Raw genomic sequence first — 21160 nt, 5'->3', positions numbered from 1 at the left:
TTGGTGTATTTTTGAACTGAAGTATTATTAGGGAAGAAACCTTCTAGGTTTTGAGTTTCCTTCAGCAGTTTCCCAGTACATAAGCTTCCTTCCTTGCTGAAAGCAGAACCTGTTCTGGATAAAGGTGGACTTGCTTAGCTGAAGATTCTGAAGCTGCAGTTCTGTGGTCTGGGATGCACCCACTATCAAATACTAGCCCACAGCATCTCACAAAACAGATATATATCTCAGCCTTAAAAGTGACTTACCATGGAAGACACTGGTTCTAAATGGCATTTTAGGAAGCATCATAAAGGTATTTTAACCCAGCTTCATTTTATTACAAGTTATTTGGATGGGGGAGGGATGTGAATTGAAAGAGATTTTGACTTAAAGAAAACTAGCTCCTTTATTAAAAAAATAAAAACAAAGTAATGATTTGAAAAAAAAACAAAACAAAACATATACTTAGATGCTACCTCATCTTAGAAGGTTCTAAATTTCCTTAGCCTTATTTACAGTGCCAGACACAACTGGGCTGGCTGTCTTAATAGACATTACTCTTAAAAAAAGTAATCCCTGTTTTTTTTTTTGTTTTGCTTGAAAGAGTAAAGGAGAAGGAAGGGCTGCCTTCCTTGTCTCTGAGGAGAGTCTGGGCACAAAGTCCCATCTGGCCACAGGTAACTTTCTGGATCTCTTGAACTCAGCCTTTACACATCAAGGAGAAGCAAGTGAGACTTTGAGGGACTTAAGCCACATGTGTATTTTGCAGACATGTACCACTTACCTGAGAGGAACCAGAGGCAGCAGAATAGGAGCTCTGTCAGCAGCTGGAGACAGGCACAGCAGCCTGGTGCTGGCAGCATGCTCCTTCATCACCAGCAAACAAGGGCATCAGCCACAAACACAGCACCTCTCAGAAGCCTTGCTCAGGTGTACTGTGAGCATTTCATAACCCACAGGCAGGACAGTAACCTCTACTGGCCTCTGCAGATGCTGCAGACCTGGATACCTTCATCCCATCTGCCCTGGAGACTCCCCAGCATTCACAGAGAGGAAAAACTGAGGTTCAAGCAGTAACAGACACACCCTGCATGCTGCACTGCAGGTTTGTGCAGGGAGAGCACATCCAGCCCCCTGCATGTGTCCTATACACATCATGCACATGCATCTGGACTGTCTGCTCAAACACTGAAAGGGTTCACAGGGCCAGAAAAATCAAACTGTCCTACTAAAACACAGTAATTCAGATGCCAGCCTTTGGCATCTCCTTATCCAAGCTTCACTGGTCCTGAGCCTTGACCTCTTCCACAGGGAGTCTCATCCAGCTTCATTCTATGAAGAACCTCAAATCCAGAAGCAGAGTCTATTTCCCACCACTGTTTCTGGCCTACCCAGGTTGTTGTTGACTTTTCTTCATCAGCATTTACTCAACTCAGCTGCAGCCTTTCCTGGATACCTCACTTCACCTGGGCTGCAGTTTTTGTAAGAGGTGTTTCTAACTGACTGCTTGGTCATATCTCAGGAATATCAGGGGTCCCCTATTTTCCTTTTGCAAACAGTTCTCATACAGTAGTAAATAAATACCTTCTTATCTCACTGTTAGGATATTACTAATATTTGCCCATAGTAAATATTTTTCCTTATAGTCAAAGTTCTTGAGTTTCTTTCGATCTTTTGGGTTATTTTTTGTAGGTCTTGAATCACATGCAAGTCCTTTGTTAAACCATACAAGCAAATGCTTCTATAGAGCTGGCTTAGGCAGAGGTTAAAACAGAGGGTTTGATGCTATGCAAATAAGAAAAATAATAAAAATAATACATAGCTGAACTTCCACAGGAGAGAAAACTTTAATGTGAGGAGCAGTTATGGTAAGGGAACAATATACATTGTGCAATAAAACGGGAAGATGCTGCCCTTCAGCATCCATCACAGAAACATGATCCTGATTCTCCTTGTGCACTGGCTCCTCCAGAACCTGGGTAAGGACCAAAGGAACAAACAAGTAGTAAAATTAATAATGTACAAATTTTTTGTGAAATTTCACAAATTTGCCTTTGGAAAATGGGTTTGCTTGATGTGTTTAGTTCTGTTGTTGGCCATCCTCAATAAAAGAGAAGCCATCTCATCAGTAAGATCTTTTTTTTGAAGTGGATTAGGCCTGAGTCAATCTGGCTGTGAGAGACCCTTGGATTAGGGTCTTTTTTGCACACAGTCTGGCATGGCTGTGTCCTTAGAAAAAGAGGCTTTGGAGTTGTTCTGATGCCTGTGAGGTTGCTCACAGGCAAAAGATGCACCTGGAACACACAAACCAGGGACAGGGAACCTGGACAGAAGGCATCACTGATCACTTGTGAATGGAGGCTGACAGACACCTGCTCTGAGAGCAAACATGATCTGTCAGAGTGATGGGTCCTCATTTCCTCTGTAGTCACAGAGCACCCTGCAGTCCTTCCATGCTCCTTCTCAAAGCATGAGAGACACAAAGCCAATGTGGGACAGAGCACACTTGATGTGTGTTAGAGCAGCTTTGCCGATGAGTTGATGAGGTCCATTAAACTGCACTCTGGGCACTCCTGCTCCAAGAGCCTAAAAGAGAGAGAGAGGACTAACCAGCAACTCTCAGACAAGCAGCTGTGACATGTGATCACAATAAATTGATGGTGGCCACAGTTTTGACGGCTAAAATCAAAACAACTGAACAATCGGAGCAAGTTTTTGTCTTGCGGCTGCAATGAATTCCCTGGTGGCTGCATGCAGCTACTATTATTGTCTTTGAGAGTTACTGCCCTAAGAGATGAGTTCTTTAACAAGTGAACAAATAACTCAATTAGAAATTGAAACTACATTCCTGAGAGGAGTTCAGCAGCCTCTTCTCCCATTAGCAAGAGGGGGAGTTGCCATGCTCTACACATTGCCCAGTGATAGCTCTTCTCCTTCCTTCAGCAGACAACTCTGCTGTAACTGATTGCTTCACAATGTCATCCCAGTTTTCCTCTTTTGGGTACCAGTTGCTGATATGTGTGAATGTGCTTATTTTGGGGCAAGTGTCAACCTAGAAAAAAAAATCCTATTACACAAAGCAAAACGGAAAGAGCAGGGAATTAGACATCAGATTTATGAGATGATGAGCAAAATTTTGTTGAAAAGTACTTACTGAGTATTCACTTTGTGGATAAGCTTGTTCTATCAAGAAGAGAGAAAAATAAGTCATTCTAGGATCTAAAGCCATTCAAGAAATCAAACAGGCAGTTTGAGGATGATAGATCGGTTAATCTGAATTTTGTGAGAAGTACAGATGTATTAACTTTTCTCCTAGGTAGGAATAAGAGAGAAAAGTACTTTTATTAAATGCATTCAATAGGCATGGGAAGCCTCCTGCAAGGAATAAAATGTCCTTTGAGTCTATATCGTGGTAGTGTGGTACTGAAAAACAGAAGGGGTGAAGGAATTGTGAACAGCTGGTGAGTGGCAGTCCTATACCAAAAGAATGAAGTGTGGAGGAGGGGAGAAAGCAATTAGAAAACCCAAAATAACAACAAAAAAGAGCCAAAATCCTAACGACAGTAAAATAAAACCCAAACAGAAAAACAAAACTGAAGTGTTGGGAGTGTACCGTCAAACACCAGCTTCCCATGGATTGTAAGAGCAACAGAAGCCATTGTCCTGTGTTGGGGATGGGAACCACAAAAAATAAACTGGGCTGGGAACATAGCTGCTGTGTGCTCTCAATCACATCTCTCAACTCAGCCCAGCACAGCTCCGACTCTTCAATATGCTGGATGCTTCACAGAGGATGAGTGCACCCCTGCCTAGCCGGGGAGATGATCCGTGAGCACTCACCTTCCTTAAAAAAAAAAACCAAAAAAAGGCCATTAGTTAGAATGTAATTACTTCATTAAGGCTCTCAGGTGAGAAAGAAGTAATCGCTCCGCGGCAGGGCGGTGGGGATGTGGGGCAGGGGCTGGCGGCCAAACGCGTGGCCAGCTCCAGGGAGAGGTTGGTGCTGGCGGGCGGCAGCACGCCCGGCTCCGGGCGCGCAGCTGGCACACAGCTGGCACACGGCTCTGCCCCGGGGCTCCCCAGCTCACAGCTGGCACACGGCTCTGCTCGGGGCCCTGAACTCGCAGCTGCGCTCCTTCCCGACAAGAGGAAGGCACAGGTTTATGCCCAGCCCCAGGCGACGTGCGCTGGCTTTCCTGGCAAGCTGTCCCCGTGGCGCAGCATTGCACAAATTTGTCCTTGCGTGCTTCCACCTGGCACGGCGGAGTTTCAGGGCTTTGGCACGCACTAACTCCTGCAGGAGAGGCTGGGAGGAGCTGCCTGCTCCCGTCCTGCTTGCCAGGGACTGCTCGTGGCTCAGGCAAGCCCGGCACGTTCCGCATAGCCCAGGGCTTGCTCCCTGCTTCCCATCCCAGCCGCACCGGGAATTGGGTGAAATACGGCACGGAGACGCTTGAAAGCACAAGTGATTTTTGAGAAAGGGGAGGCTCAGCACACACACTGTAGCTGAGCAGCAGCAGTGGTGTGTAGCGCTGTGACAGACTTAGGAACCAAGGGAAAATTTTTCACCGCTTCTCACAGTAAAAATATTAATGGGCTTCACCTGAAACAATGAGACAGCAAGGTCAAAACAAACAGAGAATGTTATCTCTTCCTGTATAGTTTCAATTATAAACACAAAGAAACAAAGCTAGATAAGAATGGACTGTAAATGCAATTCAATACAAAGATATGGATACAACATGAACTCAGAAATTCTTCAATCGCAGAATGCCACATACCAGGAGGATACATAGGAAGAATAGTCTCCCTTTGCTAGCCCTGTTCTTACACAGTTCTCCTGAGCACTGTTGGAGGCTGGAAAGATCTTTACTGAACACAAGTCTTGTTTTCTTTGATTTTTCATTTCTCCTGTAAAACTTGACATACTTAGTGATTAAGAAAGAACCTGTCTTTGAAATAAATATATTTAAATCACATGTATCCAAAGTCCTATGCTAACCTTACTGCCACATATTTTGACATTCAGTATTTTAAAAACTTTTTAAAAGGCTTCTGCTCAGGCATGGGCTCATCTTTTTTCAGGGCGTGATTGACAGGGGTCTATTTCAAAATACCTCCCATTAAGGGAAAAAAAGAAGAAAAGAAAACTACCTTAATGGTGAAGCAGGGAATGACAGCAGCAGACAAAAGGTCGTTGCTTCTTTGTTCTTGAAATCTGAAGAAAATACACAGAACTCCATTGTATGACTTTTTCATGCACAACATTGTCTCCCTTGACCCCATGCACATCTGCAGCCTGAAGTCCTCTGTTATCTATGGATAACAGCTGTTGCATCACTGATTATTCATCAGTTCCACTTTAGTCTGCCTAAGGTGCTGTGAAAAGACCACAAGTTGCTGAGTCTACTAAGTGAATTCAAGATAAAACCTAAAATTGCTGGGAAAAAAATAGGAATAACAATGGATAACTCTTACTGGACATTTTGTTTGGTTGTCTGTAGCATATAGGCTATACTTTAACATATTGGAATTGAAGGATCTTTCAAAAATCCCATAGAATCCCCTAATTTTCTCACCTAATTCCTTTATACTTTTCATTTGGCTTTGGAGAGCAAAATGCAAGGGGAAAGAACAGATGTAGTCAGTACTGGAGAAACAAGCAAGCCCTTCAGTTATATGATGTGCAGAAGCAGAATTTGCAGAGCGATTAATTAGTGAGGATTTCCAGTTAAAAGAAGGGGGACAAAGAGGTTGGTGCACACCCCAACCCCTTGGAATGCAAATACTCCTTGATCTTTATTTGGGGCAGAGGAAGTAATTTCTCTCCTGTCCTCTCACACTTGCTATGGAGACCACAATTCAGTGTGCACCTCCTCCCCAGGTAATTCATCTTCTGGGCTCTTCCATCACCACCTCCCCCAATCATTTTCCACCCCTGCCACTCCCCAGTTACCAATGCTCATATTCCCACATGGGTGCTAAATCCCATCAGTTTTTCTGTCCGAAGGATAAGGATGGAAGAGGATTTCTTTGATCTCCAAGACTCTTTCATGGGTCATTTGAGAGGTGAGGATAGAAGAAGGTGAAGATTTCGAGTTTATCAGCAAGGCATTGATGGCCACCAGATTGCTGGGAATATAATAGTGGATATTCCTGGAAAAAAATAAAAGGAAAAAAAGGTTGCTTTGCAGCCCAACACTAAGTTGTTAATGAGCTCCTGGTGTAAATTCATGGGGTGCAGGGACTGATCCTAAGCAGGTGGCTCTGCAGTGACATGCAGCCTCCAGTTATTTACTTACAAGTTGCACAGCTCCTGTCACTGAAATATCTGCATACTAAACATGTGAGTTTAAGTTAGTGTTATGGAGTCTACAATGTGCTAGGCATATTACCAGAAATAAACTCACCTCGCAGACTGTAAAAAACAGAGAAAACAGTTTCTTTAGGACCCCCAGAGAAGGCATGGGATATATTGTGAGGTGGCCCTGAGTCCTGGTGGCTCATTTGCCTTGTGGCCATCAGTAAAGCAAAATGTTTGGAAGTCAACAGTCTCTGATCTCTCCAAACATGAAGGTGCTGCATGTGCACAAGTTTTGCAGGTAGCTGCAGTTTGTCTGTGGGAGTTATGAGTTCTGCAGCTCAGGTACAGGATGTCAACACCTAAGTCTACTGCAATGACACAGAGGGACTGAGCTAAAGGTACATACGCAACCTTTGTTCTAAATTCCCTAATTTGATTGCAAAATTACTTTTTTCATGCTCTCAACTTGTCCTTTGTCTCCTCCGGTTCATCTGCATCACATCCCTTGCAATTATATCACACTCCCTTTATCCATATGCCAAGAATTTGCCAAGGACTTGCAAAATCCTCTTTCCTGAGGTTTACCTGTTTGGTACAGCATTTCTGCCTTTCTTCAGAAAGCAATTCTGCAATAACCTCCTTCTGTTGGGCAAAATTATGCAAATTGCATAGATTAAATTGCTGTATAATGGTTGATCAGCTTTTCCTTATTGTTTGCCATTTGCTACACAGGATTTGCGTGCATTTAAGAGTTTTATGTGTTTAATAGTTATTTAAGAGGCTTAGCATAGCTAATACCTTCAAGCAGTTCTGCCCCTGGAGGCTGGAGAGAAGTAAAGGCTACCTCTGGCATTGGTGGTTTTGACTGGAGGAGTTTTAAAAATTGTTTTAAAGATGGAGTGGTGAAGATGCTGGGGGGGAAGGATGCAGTGACTGCTGACATTGTTTGGAGAGAGTGTTGCTGTTTATCAAAACTCTCTTCTGTCTCTCTTTGATAAAAGGAGCTACAAAGCAGACCCAGCTCCCAGTGGAGGAATGGGCCGGGCAGAATGTGGGTCTCCAAATTCCATGTTTTCTATTGCAGCCTGTTTCCACTGCAAATACTTGGCTTCACTTTGGCATGAGCATAGGCTCCTATTCCGGCTCAAGGCTGGTTGCAAGAGAACACATAGGCATTTCCTCTCAGTTGCCAGATCCTGTTCTCATTAACATTTTGCCAAAGCATTAATCATATCCCAAATCCCACGTGCCCCTGAGCAGACTGTCCCTCCCAGCTGCCTCATCCCCATTCCTTGATAGACAGACTTTCATCTCTCTCCCACTCCCTACACATCCCCGATGTTTTCCAAGAGCTGCAGCCCCACCAGGGCAGGCAGGACAGGAACAATGAGTGCTTTGCTGCCATCGAGCTGGCTTTTAGGCATCCTCGCCGGCCGCATAGCGAGGCCACTCCAGTGCACTCAGCAAAGCACACAGAATCCAAGCAATACCTACGGCTTTTCTGCAAGCAATTAACTGAAGAAGTCAGGTTTGGTTTTCTTAAACAAATTAGCCTTTCAGTATTGAGTTATATACACCGTTGAGAAAACAGAGAGTAAAGTAAATACGTCCTTGAAAAGCAGCCCTTCTCCCACGCAGCCCCAGAGAGTACTACTCACACATTTGCCCACTGCAAACAGATGGGCCATTTTCTTGTGTCTCTATTAGGTAATAGGCTCAAGCTGTGAACAAATAAAGCCGAAAACACCCAATATGCCAATGTGTTAATTTTGTCTTCCTGTAGGTGTCCCTGTCGATTGCAAAATTGAGGCAGCCCCAACTTTTTCATTTCTTTTTTTTTTCCAACAAAGACAAGTTATAACCTTCTTCATGGGCAAAATAAATTCTGAGCATTTTTCACAGTAACAGATAAATAAAAGTTGTTGATTTCAAAACTAACTCTCACAACTTGATGGTCTGTCTGTAGCTGTGTTATTTATTTTGGTAGCTGGACTCTCCATTAAAGTTTACATCACTATACACATTATTTACCGACCCAAAGTTTTAATGATATAGCCAGGACCATTGTACCTAACGTGTCTACGAATACACAAGGTGTATATATATAATTTGTCACTAGCATGTGGTACATGATGCATTTGACTGGGTGTAGCTCAGGGCATCATCTGACTCATGCTCCACAGATCCTGAGAACTAGTAATGTGTGAATTGTTCATCATTACTTTTATGCACAGACTGTCCCCATGCTTGCACTGGAACTGCCAGAAGGTTTCCACTGGGAACAAAATGGAAGATGAGAATGCCTCAAGAGGTCTAATACTGACTAAAACACCCCCCCAAACCTCAATATTCTTCTTCCAAAGTACTCAGTCCAATTCTGTAGTTTTACTTATTTTGCCTAGAAAGCCTTTCTCCTTGCAGAGTCAAATTCTTCAGCCCAAGGAGGAGCAAGTGCTGAGTGCCACAGGGATTTGTGTACTTCCCAAGACAAATTCTACAGTTCTTAATGCACTCAGGCCTGTACCCAAGAGATAAAAAGGTGCTTCTCTTTCTTTAAAGCTTAACCTGATTAGAGTCACTCCTATGACTCTTAATTTACCACTATCAAACTGCCTCTCCTATTGTTATAACCTTTCTTTCTTTCACGAGGGCTCTTTGGAAGCTTTTCACATACTTGTTAAATGCTCTTGGTCACAAAGCCTGCTCAAAGTTCCCTTGATCATGTCATTGCTATGGTGTAAAATTGAATTACTTTTACAATGCGTGCTGTACCCTGGCAAAGAGAAGCCTTTCCCACAGTCAACAGAGGTGGAAGGCCTCAAAAATAAATGAATAAGGGAGGACCAAAAAAAGTGCATTTTCATCAAAAGGGGGAAAATAACTTTTTCTTGAAATGCAGGAAAGGCAAGTTCAAACAGCTCTTTAGTGAGTGTCTGCCAGACACATTATATCACTGTTTCAAAAGAGAAATGGATTGCTGGGGAGGGGTTAATAAGAGGGAAAAACAAAACGTTTAAAGTTTCTTGATTGTTTGTTTTTGGTTTTTTTTTTATGGTGGTTATAGACAACATCTTGTCTCCCATGAAGAATCAAGAACATGAACTGCTTTTTTGTTTCGGAAAATGGCTGTGGGATATTGTAGGGCTGTGGATCACAAAGTTAGTTCTCATCCTTACTTGTGTCTTTTTTATAGGATTGGACATCAAATGAATGAGGTTATCCAAACCAGAAATAAGTACTAAAACTAGGCAAGCATACACTGAGAGCTTATTCTCCTGTACTCTTATACCCCCCCATACTCCCAAAAGAAACCCTCTCACACATCCCTCCCTGCAAAATAGGCCAGGCTTTGTTACTTCTATTGCATCACCTGAATGAAGGATTTTGACTAGTCCTGCTTGTTCCAGACTCTCGTTATGCTATGCAATAGCAGGGCCAGGCTGGCAGCCCACGGCTTCCTGCTGGAGACAGCCGAGTGCCCCTTGGAAGGCAAAGCTCTCTTTGGGAGAGCTCCGCGGTGCTGCTCTGTCCACAAGGTGTGAAACACCGGCAGCAAAGCACAGGGACATGGCTAACATCTTTCTCCAGCTCAGCACAGTCCTCCAGTGACCCCATTGATCAACTATTTTACCTGGTGTCAAAAACTCAGGCTAATTTTCCTTTCCCCTGTTTTTGGTGCCCGACCTGTTCATTGCTATTATACTGTAAAGCTCAGGTCCCTTCTGTCACAGCCACAAGTGGCTTCCTTCACCTTCAGGTTTTCACTTACTTAGCAGCACATTCAGTGCTCCAGCAGGAGCTCATGGCCAGGGATACAGCAGTCATGGCCAAGGCCCTAACAGGAGGGAGGCTAGATGCACTCATTCTTATCTTTGGCAGCTCAGTCTCACGAGTCCATAAAGTTCATGACAGTCCTGAGTGGCTTCAGCCTGCTGTGCTGCATATCATGGGGTAAGAGTCATCTTCCCCAGGTGGTGTCCTTGCAGGTATATATTCTGCTAAAAACTTGCTTTTGTGAGAGCTTGGTCCTGCCCAGAGGGGTGATTTCATTATCCTGTTCATTATCATGAAAGATGTTTGTGTGGAGCTGCTTCCACAGTGCCCTGCCCTCTGATGCAGGCACAGCACATCTGGACACATGTGAGCCCTCTGTTGCTCAAAGGGATTCCCAGTTAACCAAGCAGCAAGGAGAACAATGGGAGCAACACCCTTTTGACTTGCATGGTTTTCATCTTTCTTTTGCTTCCCCTGGATTTTCTAAGGCAGGCTGTGAATACTGAAGTGTCACCACTTGCACTTAAAGCCTTTGCAGGTGATAGTGTGATGCTTGTTCACACCAATATGAGAGGAACCCCCCAGCAGGAAGTCAGTTCTTTCAGACCTCTTTAGAAATGTGTGATAATCTTATAGTGTATCAACACTTTCTCCCTCCCTTTCTCCCTGCCTCTAATTTCTCTTAAACAAGGCTGTGCTAGTCTCTACGTTTTGATGCTGCTGCTGCCATAGCTCTCCTTTCTTTCAATTTGTCTGTTTCACACCTCACTACTCAGTGCTTTGAGGACAGGTTTATGCATTCAGTCTACACCTACCCTGCTGTGTTGCACTCTCCATGATGCTTTTTTCCCACATGCTCTGGAAAAGACACATTTGGTGATAGATATGCAGGCCTTTTTGTGTTCTCTTTCTTTTTTCTTTTCTTCTCCCTCGTGCTTTGCCTTCTCTCTAAGTGTTGGTCCATATTTTAAATTCGCATGTATGAACCACATTACTCCTATTCTTACTTTGTTCAGATCCAATCAGATCTTTTTTTCTTAACATAACCAGCTTTTATTATGTACCATAATTCTGAAGTTTTCCAGGAAAGGAAAGCCTGAGGTTCAAGACCCTTTCTGGAGTCAATGGCAAGTTGAATGTGAATCCACATCCCATAGGAAGACACTGTCAAAATGATGTTTGTTCTATGTATGTATTTGTTTCAATTACCAATCCACCAAATAAGCTTTGAAAGATTGTTTTATCTCGATGTGCAATAAAGTTGAAGAGTTTGAGAAGAGTTTCCTGGCCAGCTCTATTTATCTCACTGTAGTCTCTGAGTTTCTCTGAGAGGTTGATTAATTTGCTCATGCACTTCAGCAAACAAGGCAGCAACTTGAGTTTAAATTTGGGAAATAATGACACAGAGGACAGGTTAAGCAATATTCCCAAGGTCACGCTTCAAACAGGAATGTGCTCTGACACAAGAATGATTTGGAACATGTCATGCCAGGCACCACATGTGCCCTGATCATCCTCACCACAAACCTGAGAGATGAGAGATGAAGAGCTTCAGAACATAGACCTTGGCTTAGCTGCACTCAGTGCTACTGTTTTGTTTGATGCAGATGAAAAGCAGGTCGGAGGAAATCATGTGTGAACAGGTAAGTGTGGTGCGGCTACACCATCACCTCTGGGAGCTGAAGGGGACACCTCTGCTCACTCCTGACCTGTAAAACAGAGTGAGTAACTCAGATTAGGCTTGAAGTGTCTTCCTGGCGACAGGAGATAAAGTCCCTGTGTCTTGTTTAGAGAAAGACAAATTATGTACAGTGAAAGGCCTGGAGGGAAGGAGGGGGAACTACAATGAGAAGGACAATACATTCAGTATTGCCCTGACCCTGTAAAAGAGAAAGGGGCAGTGACCAAAGCCCTGATCCAGATTAGATCCAGAGATCTGGCTGAGGCTGCAGTAAGATCATCTTCAAAGCTTAACTCCTGACTTCAATATTTGTTTTCTCATCTTGGGTAAGATCTGGTTTGAGGACACTGCTTCAGGCACACCTTGAATACAAAATAGTGTGAAATTCAAAGTGATAAAATAAACAGATAGAAATAAGCCATTTGGGAGATGAGAACTTTAACCAACACTGAATGAAAATATACTTAGAAATTCCAAGATCAGTCAAATAGGGTATCTTAACATATTTTATCATGGTTAAATGCCTATTAGCGTGGGCCTTTCCAGCAAGTGTCCTTTGGTGCATTAGAAAGAATCAATAAAAAAGCAGTTCTCATGGCTCTTTGAAAAATTCTTGATTTTTAAAAACTTAGCTAAGAGTTGGATTTCTGCCTGAAATCCTGTATCACAGATTGTCTCTCCAAGGGTGAAACTCTGTGTTCAAACATGTGCACATCTCTGCTATATCCAAGCCCTTTATTGTTATGGATTATTCTTTTTAGAGGTCCCTGAGGACTTTTAAGTAATTTTCTTATAATTAAGGGTACATGGTGAAGCATGCACAACAGCACTCAAAATGGAAATGCTCCTCACACTGCATTATCTGGCACACTCCTGAGGGGTGTCTGGTCTGGGCTGTAGGGTTTTTCTAGTTTGTGTTTGTAGAGTTTGTCTTATATCAAAAGAGAACCAACAGAAAAGGGAACAAAATGTTGAACCCATTCCGTTTCCTCTGCCACTACAGTGAAATATGTTCCCAAGAATGGGAACAAGAATGAGAGCTGGTCAAGTTATGCAGTGTTGGTATATAAGTGCTCTGGGAAGGGTTACCAGGGCATTTCCATTATTTGCTGTGGTTGTTCAGTGGTTGTGACATTTAGTGGGTACTTTGAAGAAAATAGCCCGGCTGGTAAATGACAGCAGAGAAAGGGGAAGGCAAGCAAATGGAGAGGAGGGAAGTTCACAGAGATTTCCTGACAAGATGAAAGGGGAAAGAAAACTCAGCGAGTTCTTATTCAAAAACCATTTTGGTGGCCTCTGTTTGAATGACAGAACTGTTTCTTAGCATGCTTAACAACTACTTGGTCCTGTCCAGGAGTACACTTCACCAAATGTCTGCTGGGTTTAACACCACAGTCAGCTTTGTAATGTGTGATGAGAATTATTTTTTCAGCTGAGCTTCTTAAGACAGGCCCACATGTGTGTAAATCCTGGTGGGTTTTAACACACCTCTGTTGCACTAAAGAGAGAAGTGCTGATCTTCACCAGGATTTATAAGGTACACAAAAGTCTTAACACCTGATGTTTAAGCCAGATGAAAAGCAGCCTGAGAACCTGGTGTGCTCTACAGGGAACATGGAGTATGCATGTGTTGAGATGAGCATGATGACAGTACTTTTCCTGCTGATTCTCAGCACAGTTTTGGTCGTGTTACATCCAAATCCCTATACAGAATATGATAATGATAATTGATGCCAATGAGAAGAAATCCTCTGTCCTTTTCTTGTAACAATAAACCAACAGTGAAAAGCTTTGGCTTTTGCTGAAACAATGAAACGGGCAGTGGAGTTTGGAGGAAAAGAGACCCAAGCCCTTCAGCAGTGCCTCCATGCCCTGGGCAACCTGGCTTCCTCTGTTTTCATTGCAGCCTCTTTGTCCATGTGGAGCTCTTCACCCAACTATCAACACACTGAAGGTCATAATTTCCTAACCTGCCCTGTTGGCTTCCCCATGGGATTTACTCACTCCCTCCTTCTGGTGATCTCATTTCCATGTGTATGGGATGAGGTGAGAGCTTGGCCATTTCAAAGCCTCGGAAATGGACCTCCAGCACTGGGGTGCTGAAGGAGGACAGGGGAATCAGCATGAGAATGTTATCCTAACACCTTGGCAAGAATGAGAGCCCTCACACAAATGTTTATTCAGAGGTAGAGGGATGGCCCTGCTGCAAAAATAAAATGCTGACAGCATTTTATTTTTCAGTCTTAGAAGTGTGAAAGGGGGAACGGTAAAGAAATTTACAACTTGTAATTCCCCCCCTGAGACCTACAAGATGCTACAGAGTTGTGGAAAAGCAAAAGAATTTTAAGATGTGAGAGGGAATTCACTGCCCATGGTGAGCTTAAACCTGCAGCATGTTCTTCTGACTGTGCTTGGAAAGAATTCAGACATAAAGTGGATGTCAGCAGAAGATGGATCCGAAAAGAGCAATGGGATCTTGCCCAAGTCATGGCTTTCAAAATCAAACAAGATCATTCTTGTTTGTGGCTGGAAATGCTGAGCAGCCTGATACAATCTGGCCACAGAACTGTGCAAGGGGTGAGGTACCTACCAGGAGATCAGCAAATCTGGAGAGATAACAAAAGTTATCCTCTGCCTAGCAAAAGCTGTGAGGACTCATCTGGTGCCCCTAAAAGAGCACAAGGCTAATTAGTGTTGGACACTAATGAAAGGTTAGCATGGCGATTGCTGCTGAACCAAAGCAATGGCTGCTCCTGCTGCTGCTCAGCACAAGGTGCAGAACACAGAGAAAAGGTCTTGTGTTCTGAACCAGCCCAACCTGCCCTCAGCAGCTTCCAATAGCTCTCTCTCATGTCTTCCATCTATAACAAGAGCAGGACATATGGTTTTCCACATTAACATATCACACCTTTCTCCTGGATGAGTGCATATATGTGATATTTCTAAACATTTTGCCCAACTTTAGGAGAGTTTTGCAAAAAAAACAAGCCTTGTCTCCCCCCGACAACATCCCTTGGGAGACCAATCTGTGAGTATATTTCATATGCATGGAGCAACAGCAAAATATAATCAGAATATAGTGTAGACAGGTGTATTTCGAACCCAGAAAGTCCATGAGATTTTTCTGACCTGAACACTTGTGTGCCCAGGATCCTCAGCCATGGAACTTCAGCCCATTCTTCTGTACCGAGAAGGGCTTTGACTTGGGGAGGATGATAAATTGTGGTGCCCTGAAGGAGATTAAAGCAAGTTAACAGAGAGCATGGCCTTATTTCTCACACAATTCACACGGGTGATTTCACCTAATTTTTAAGGTTTACCTGCCTGTCAATGATAAGCAGTTTGCATTAGTTTCCTGTTTTAACCATCATTCTCTGGCTACCTTGTGTTACAGGGTCATGCCTCTGCTCCCAGTCAGTGAGTCCATCCCATGTCCAAAGCCTGACCAGCTGAGGAGGAGCTAAAGTGATAAGCCTGGCACAGTAGCTTGATCTTATTGACCAACCATTCCAGAGAACTAAAAGAGATTACCACATTTATCTGTACATCAGAAGACAGTGGCACATACTTCTAACTTGTGTTAATGTGACAAGGACATTAACATGAGCAAGGCCACTTCTATGAACCGATGTGTTGGCAAGTTTCAATTCTATTTAGCTTTTAAAATAAAAGCAGGCCATTTAATTAAATGTACAGACATGAATATGTTGTGCTCAGGTGTCACAGCAGACTATTTCCTAATCAATATAGCATATATTTTCACTTCATGAAATCCAAAGCTTTTGATATGGCATTTTTGTCCCATAGATGTTAACACTTAGTCTTTCAGAGCAACAGGTCGCAGAGATTTCCAGAGAACCAAAAGAACTCCCAGGTTCTGTAAAAAGTCCTCTCTCCCTCTACTCTGGTATAAGACTTTAGGAAAACAATCTGGTTTCATCCCAGTGCTATCTGAGCTGCCCATTTCTAATAGTCAAAAGAAAAGCAGCACTTCCCAAGAACAGATTTGGGTCTCAAGTGAACTGAATAACCTCTGCAAGAGACTGGCTTTCCCCTAGCTTGAGCGGAAGCAAAGGAACCATGGGGCTGACTGGAATAACACACCTCAGGGAACCAAGCCATCACCACCAAGCCACCAGGCTTCTAGTCTGTGTCAGCACTGCAGGCTTCCTTTACAGTCAGAGACAAAGCAGGCACAGTCAGTTGACTGTAAGAGAATATTTTCCCACCTATTTTAGGAGTGGCTCTGAAAATACTTGTTATGTCCTGGACTGGCAAGTGAAGAAAGACAGACTACCAGTTTGGATCTTCAGCTTTCAGACAGCCAGTGCTGGATGAGTGCCCTTAGGTATCATAGGGTAGATGCCTCCAGTTAGTTGATGGGAATCTGGGCAAAATACCTTTGTCAGCCTCAGAGAGGAGCTTCCATTTTCAGAACTGGAACCCTTTTAAAGAGAATCAGAAAAAATAGCAGAAGAGATAAATTCGCATTGCAGACTACTTATTGGACACTTATGTCTTCAAATTGAATCACCTTCAGCTATGTGACAGCAAAACAACAGCAACCAGAAACAGCTGCAGTGATTTTTACTGAAGGAAGAAGCCTTCCATCCTGGGCTGAGATCTTGCACAGAGCCTGGTCACTCTGGCTAGTGCTAATCTCACCAGCATCTTGGAAGGTCAGATGATAAGATTGCACATCCACATGGAATTTTCCACAACAGCCACAGGCATAAGTTATTGTCAGTGATCCAACCTCAAACTTCCTATCAAAGCATTTCGATTCCCATATAACTGAACACAGAGTACAGCTGGCTACTGCTTTTAGGGGTAGTAAACCCATATGGAAAATTGAGGTTGTAGATTTAAAACGCTCAAATAATTATAATTAGACTCAGGACACTCTGAGTTTCATGCCTGATGTGGAGGAATTGTGCAAACAACTGATAGGGAACCAAAGAAGCATTATACATTCATTAAAATGTTATAAAGAAGCATTCCTGATTTCTTATAGATTATCAGGCTCAGTCCATATCTGAAGATAGTGTCAGGCAAAGTGAACTGATGGTCTGATCTGGTGTAGCAAATCCCACTTTGTTTTGATTTCAGCCCCCTTTTTTCCAGCAGCAATAGTTCATGTTTGATATGCAAGGCACAGGAATAATTATGGCCACATCTGTTTTCTCTGTTACAGACTGCATTTTTAGCCATGTAATCACTTACAATTGGATGGAGGATTCTCAGAATATGTTTATCAAGGACATGTATTGAGAGGCATCTGTTTAATTTAGTCTGGAAAGAAAAGAAAAAAAAGTCAAAATTGAATACTTATCCTGGAGCAATGCTGAAATTATGCTACACACTCAAGTCCAAGCTACTGCTCTATTAAATCAACTTTTAATGCCTTCTTGTTAAATCTACTAACCTTCCCTGCTCCAGACATGCCCAGATTTCATGAGCATCTTTGCCAATACTAGGAAGCAACTGATGGTAACCAAGAATAGAATGCAGCAAAATTTAATTCCCAGAGTCAAACCAGCTTGTATTTTCCACTGTTATAACAAGCAAACTCTAATTAAGTGTACTAAGCAAAGGCCTGGCTTGCAGAAGCTCTGCACAGACTGCAAAAGCTCTGAAGGGCAGGACATGCTTTATTTGACAGCTTCTGCTAGAGAAAATAAAAATAAATACTTACAAGGAACATTCACATAACCCCTTGCTCATTTCAGAGTCTGTGGTTTGCAGATCATTGCAGACAAACTGAAGTTGCAGTGCTTGGCTAAGTGAATTCCCACATATCTGTCTCAAAGTCTTGTTGTTCTTTGAAGACAGAGGAAGTTTCAAGTATTAAAATCATCTTTAAGATCTTTATGAGGCAGTGTGACAAGTTACTTGGTGCTTGTAGAGAGATGAAAAACCAAAGATCTGTAATTTTTTCCCAACTATCCTTATGCTACTGGTAAAACACCCTGGCACAGGGAGATACTGTCTTCTCACCCATCTATTCTCCTCTCATCCCTCATCTCCCCTGCGGTTCCTGGCAGAGTTTCTGGTAGAGATCCTTCAGCTGCAGAGCAGAGACATCCATTGTTTGAGAGCTGACACTTCCCAGGTCTCAGTCATGCCTCAACTGTGCCCCATTTGACTCCACTTAGTGGCCTGTAGAAGTGTTGAGGTCCCTAGATACAAACCCTGAAGGATCAGGTGGGATAAATTAAAAACATCTCTTCAGAAGGGAAGATCAGAAGTTCCTTTGCACGAGATTTTTGTCTGCATTAAAACTCTTAGATGTATGGTGACTTTCAACAGGATCTGGATGCATCCATCCATCCATCCATCCATCCATCCATCCATCCATCCATCCATCCATCCATCCATCCATCCATCCATCCCTACCAATGTTAACTGGTGTTAATAAACCACTGCACAGTATTTCAGTGTTTAGAACACACAGTAGCACGAGGTCAAACTTAAATAGAAGCACACATTTCATAAAAATGTCCACCAAAGGTTGACTTCATGCTAGTCTCTCAGCTGGCTGCTGTCAGTGTGATGGACTAAGCAATTCCATTTTTTAATGCCATGTAAATGATAGTGCTGTGTTGTGATACATCAATTAAGTTCTTTGAATAAATTAATCAGAAAATTCTGTAAGGATGCTTCTTTGCTTTCTAAAGGGGAAAAATACTAAACTCAAACACAACCCCAGGCTTTGTGTTTATCTGCTGGTTTGTTTTCCTCTGCAGTTAATTCATGGGTTGAAATCTCCATGCATATATATTCACACATGTAAATAAGGAATGAAAGGCTTCACATTCTGTGTGAAAGGCCTCAAAACACTTCTCATAATTTAACTTAATAGATGTTAGCAACATGCCAACTAAATAAAGTGCCTTACACACATTTGGATGAAGCATCAGTTTTGCAGCTGATTGACTACTGCTCCATTATTTCTACTAATTACATATTTATCTGCCTTAAGGAGCAGTTTTAACTATTGATTCAACTAGAAACAGCTTGTACAAAGCCAAAAATAAAGCAGCATCACGGAGTCAGACTTTTACATGCAAATACAGGATCCAGTTAGCAGGGTATAAAGCAGCAGCCATGTATCTTCAGAAAGAGCTGCACCACCTCCTGTGACAACTAAAAGTGTTTCATCTCAGGTTTTAAAAGCACAGAAGTTAGTTTCAATTGGAAGAACTTACGAATGACACAGTACATGTGAATGCCCTGTGGTCAATGTAAACACATCAGTAAACACAAAAGAATAAGGGTCAGATTCATAAATGCTGAGTACTGCTCAACATGATACAAAGAGCTTGGGACCTTCAAAAGGGAGCAATGCTATGTTCTGAACAGACCCTAATTTCTCAAAAATTAATAAACTCTTCTTTTTGCTTAGGTACTCACAGAATGATCTGAATTCAAATCTTGGTTTTCATGCTCGACCTCTGTTCAAACATTATAGGAGTCAACACCTTTCCTACCTAAGTCTGGATTGCTGCCTCAAACGTACATCTTTATGTATAATTTTCCATTTGTATAAATTAAATCATGATTTTCAGTGCTTAGAGTTTCTCAGGAGTGGCAATGTTTATCTGTTGCACAGAACTCTCAGATGCTGATTTTGCTCACCCATCTCCAGTTATAATACACTTTCATTAACTCATAAAAGGTGCATCCTATCCCTTGTCTTCCCCAAATAACTATACAAATCAAAAGAAGCAAATATATCATGGATCTAAATCTCACCTAGCAGGGGCCAAGACACTAATGCTGAGAGTCCATGGAATTGCACCGATTTATGCCAAACAGACTAGATGCTGAACTGCTGCAGATTCAAATTATGTCCCTGTAATGTTCTCCAATACTCAAAGCCCCTAAGTGAACATCACAGCCAGGTCAGGCAGCAAACGTTGAGGTCTTGCTGGTGACAAGACTTTGGGAAGCTGCCTTATAGCCTTCCTTCCTTCCTTCCTTCCTTCCTTCCTTCCTTCCTTCCTTCCTTCCTTCCTTCCTTCCTTCCTTCCTTCCTTCCTTCCTTCCTTCCTTCCTTCCTTCCTTCCTTCCTTCCTTCCTTCCTTCCTTCCTTCCTTCCTTCCTTCCTTCCTTCCTTCCTTCCTTCCTTCCTTCCTTCCTTCCTTCCTTCCTTCCTTCCTTCCTTCCTTCCTTCCTTCCTTCCTTCCTTCCTTCCTTCCTTCCTTCCTTCTCCCTCCCTTTTTTTTCTTTCTTTCCTTTTCTCTCTTTGTTTTTTTTAATATTTAATGTGTATGTTTAGGGATTTTGACATCTAGCATATGAAAGGTATGCATGTGATCACTGTATATAAAAGGACAAAAGGTGTATATTGTATATAGTGCTGAAAGTGCACTCATACATGTGTAAATGTCCATGTATGCTATGTATTTTCAAGGGAACACAGGAGTTCTTCTTCTGGAATAATGAAGAGAGCAGTAGATGATTGAGGGGGTGGAAAAGTCACCCCATCCCTTTGCAAAACCAAGCATCGTCTGTACTGCAGGCTGGCAAATAACAAGCATTAATGCCCTTAAACAATGTGTGCTTGAAGAAAAAGCGATGGATGTATTGAAGGAGGGGAGATTTGTAAATATTGCCCGCAAATCATTCAGTGCTGCTTTCACAGTGCAGTACTAAAGGCAGACTAAATTAGCAGTCCACTTCCCCCGCTCTCCTTCCCACTCAAGTCATGTCTGTTTACCCTCAGTAATGACAAAACGTAGACAACTGTCTGCGAGGACTGTGGTGACATTGGCACACACATACCAGACAAGCAGAATGTTGTGGGAAACAGAGATTGAAGCATCTTGATATACGAGAAACAATTATCATGGGAATTGTTTTTTCTCAATGCAACAGCTATAATAAATAGTTGCCATATGCTAAGCACAGATGCCTCCTTGAAAAGCAGCCCTGTGATGGCACAGCCCATGTTCTCCAGAGTCTGGGTCTTTGATGAAATGACTGAATTTTCTGCAAGAACTGCTGCCCCAAAGAAAGGTATCTCAAGCCACTGAAGACCTTAAGGGTAAAAAAAAAAAAAAAAAATTAAAAAAAAAAGAAAAAAAAAAAAAAAAGAAAAAAAAGGGCAAATTAGCAGCTTTGCGTTTTGCACGTGGGTTTTGCAGGGGAACCTGGAGCCGATTCCTTCAGTCAGGTGGGAGAGCTGGGATGCCTCTCTTTAACATGATTTTCACCTCTGCTTGTTTCTCAGAAAACCAGGCAAACAGAGGGGCACAGAAAACCTTTTTGAGGAAGAAGTACTGCCCGCATTATGCACGCATCAGAACTGCAAGAGGATTTGGTGCACAGCAGGGGTCTCGGGCTTTGTTTGATTTCAGGACTTTTGGGTGGAGTGCTTCATGTACGTGTATGCATGTACACACACACACCTATGC

At 42.6% G+C, this 21160-nt stretch overlaps 2 long non-coding RNA genes across 3 annotated transcripts; both read right to left on the bottom strand.

Moving 5' to 3' along the window:
* Positions 1-1805: 1805 nt before the first annotated feature.
* Positions 1806-3294, bottom strand: LOC148224307 (uncharacterized). The gene is made up of 2 exons (XR_015802323.1): positions 3137-3294; positions 1806-3034 (listed from the first exon to the last, which is right to left on the bottom strand). It is a non-coding gene; the product is annotated as an uncharacterized LOC148224307 (long non-coding RNA).
* Positions 3295-5938: 2644 nt separating this feature from the next.
* Positions 5939-19766, bottom strand: LOC148224306 (uncharacterized). Of its 2 annotated transcripts, XR_015802321.1 has the most exons (6): positions 19497-19766; positions 16965-17033; positions 15971-16186; positions 14871-14971; positions 11588-11769; positions 5939-6138 (listed from the first exon to the last, which is right to left on the bottom strand). It is a non-coding gene; the product is annotated as an uncharacterized LOC148224306 (long non-coding RNA). The 2 variants fall into 2 exon arrangements; XR_015802322.1 differs by lacking the exon at positions 19497-19766 and having other exon boundaries at positions 16965-17093.
* Positions 19767-21160: the final 1394 nt, after the last annotated feature.

The sequence above is a fragment of the Sturnus vulgaris genome, chromosome 3, assembly GCF_052056855.1.
Source record: "Sturnus vulgaris isolate bStuVul1 chromosome 3, bStuVul1.hap1, whole genome shotgun sequence".
NCBI classification, from domain to species: domain Eukaryota; kingdom Metazoa; phylum Chordata; class Aves; order Passeriformes; family Sturnidae; genus Sturnus; species Sturnus vulgaris.
The sequence above is the reverse complement of the archived record's forward strand: the minus strand, read 5'-3'. Positions and strand labels throughout refer to the sequence as shown.